Raw genomic sequence first — 2,730 nt, forward strand, 5'->3', positions numbered from 1 at the left:
TTAAATGTATATCTAAACACATAATTTAAATTATTTAGTTATTTTTATGGCAAATTCAATAAGTTGGGTTTTGAGTTATTAACTTATCTCACCCAAATCACTACATTTACTGGATAAAGTGTTCATAATATCATCTAATTTAACGTATTATGATCTCTATGTTTTCACTTGTGAAAAATGGTGTTTTTTTAATCAATCTTATGAAAAATTTATCAACTTTATTAATTTCATCAAAGTACCAACCCATAACTTTGTTTCTTTTTTCTTTTCTTTTGTAACTATTTGGGCTTTTTTCCCCGTTTTACTGAATTTGGGGGGATGATGTTGGTTAACAAATTTCAGGTGCATCATCCCACAACACATCACATGTACATTGTATTGTGTGTTCACTATATTAAGCCAAGTCTTCTTTTATCACCATTTATCGCCTATATACCCTCTATATACCCTACCTCCCCCACCTTCCCTTTGCCCCTGACAATTACCACACTATTGTTCAAAGCCATGAATTTTCTCTCTCTCTTTTTTTTGCTCAATCCTCCACTAACTTCCAATCTCCCAACCCTGCCCCCAACAGCTATCAGCCTGCTCCCTGTCTATGAGTCTTTCTCTATATTGCTTGTTCAATTTGTTCATTAGATTTCAAATATGGTATTTGTATTTCTCTGACTGGCTTATTTCACTTAGCATAATGTTAAGTGAAATAACATGCTGTTGCAAAGGGTAAGATTTTCCTTTTTATGGGTGAGTAGTATTCCACTGTGTAAATGTACCAGAGTTTTTTATCTACTCATCTACTGATGGATACTTGGACTGCTTCTAAATCTTGGCTATTGTAAATAACACTGCAATGAACATAGGGGTCCAAATATTCTTTTCAATTAGTGTTTCAGGTTTCTTCATCTATATTCCCAGAAGTGGAATTGCTGGGTCATAAAGTAGCTCCATTTTTAATGTTTTGAGGTAACCTTGTACTGCTTTCCAAAGTGGCTGTACCAATTCGCATTTCCACCAACAGTGCACAAGAGTTTCCTTTTCTTCACATTCTGGCCAGCACTTGTTGATTTTTAATGATAACCATTCTGACAGGTGTGAGGTGATAATCTCATTGTGGTTTTCATTAGCATTTCTCTGATGATTGGAGATACTGAGCATCTTTTCAGTACCTATTTCATGTCTATTGGCCATCTGTATATGCTCTTTGCAAAGGTATCTATTCAGAAGCTTGGCCTATGTTAGTTGGATTGTTTGTTTTGTGTGTGTGTATGTGTTGAGTTTTATAAGTTCTTTGTAAATTTTGGATATTAACCCCTTATCCAATGTATCAGCAAATATGTTCTCCTATTGATGTCTACCCTAGAATGTCTAACATGAAGTCCTAGAAAATGTTACATGTGCACTTGAAAAAAGTGCATATTATGCTGCCTTTGGGTGAAATGCTCTAACGAAGATATCAATGGAATCTATTTGATCTATTATATCGTCTTAGGCTGCAGTTTCCTTGTTGACTATCTTTAGGAAGTTCTATCTATTGATGTCAGTGGGGTGTTAAAATGTCCTACCACTGTATACCGTCAATCTCTCTCTTTGTGTTCATCAATATTTGCTTTCCATATTTAGATGCTCCTATGTTGGGTACATAAATGTTTAATAGGATTATTAACTCATCTCATCCAAATCATCAAATTCACTGGGTAAAGTGTTCATAATATCTAATTTCATGTATTCTGATCTCTATGTTTTCATTTCTGAAAAATTCTGGTTTCTTTTTTTGATCAATCTTATGAAAAATGTATCAACTTTATTAATTTTAATCCTTTTTTGAATTAATACCTTTAGTATTATATAATATACTTTGGCTTCAAGTTTATTTTATCAGATTTAAGTATTGCAAACCCAGGTTTTTGCTCTCCATTTTCATGAAATACCTTTTTCTATCCTTTTACTTGTGTATTTTTTTATTCTGAGGTAGGTCTGTTGTAGACAGCATATGCGTCTTATTTTCTTATCCATCCAACTACCCTAAGCCTTTTTTGTTAAAGATTTTATTTATTTATCTTTAGAGAGAGAGAAGAGAGGGAAAAGAGAGAGAAAGAAACACCTATGTGTCAGAAAACACTGATATGCCACTTCTGGCATTCACTCCCAACCAGGCACCAGGCCCATAACCCAGGCATGTGCCCTGACTGAGATTTGAAGTAGCAACCTTTCAGTTTGTGGGATGAGTCTCAACCAACTGAGCAATGCTAGTCATGGCATCCCTATGTCTTTCGATTGAAGCACTTAAGCCATTTATATGTTAAGTGATTATTGATGGGTATATATTTATTGCCATTTTATTCTCTTAATTACATTCTTCTGGTTTTTTTCCCCCTCCTTCTTCAAGTAGGCCATTTACCATTTCCTGTAATACTGATTTGGTGATAACAAACTCCTTTATTGTCTTCTTGTCTGTGGAGCTTTTTATTTCTTCTTCAGTTTTAAATGATAACCTTGTTGGAAATGTACCCTTGGTTGTAGGTCCTTACTTTTCATCACTTTGACTATTTAATGCCAACCCCTTCTGGACTGAAATGTTTCTGTCGAGAAATCTGCTGATGGTTTTATGAGAGCTCCATTGCAGGTAACTAATTGTGTTTCTCCTGCATTTTTTAAGATTCTCTCTTTGTCTTCAACTTCTGCCATTTCAGCTCTGATGTGTCTTGGTGTGGGCCTCTTTGGGTTCATCTT

Source organism: Sturnira hondurensis, unplaced genomic scaffold (genome assembly GCF_014824575.4).
Source record: "Sturnira hondurensis isolate 20B ecotype Veracruz unplaced genomic scaffold, ASM1482457v3 Scaffold0010428, whole genome shotgun sequence".
Taxonomy (NCBI): Eukaryota; Metazoa; Chordata; class Mammalia; order Chiroptera; family Phyllostomidae; genus Sturnira; species Sturnira hondurensis.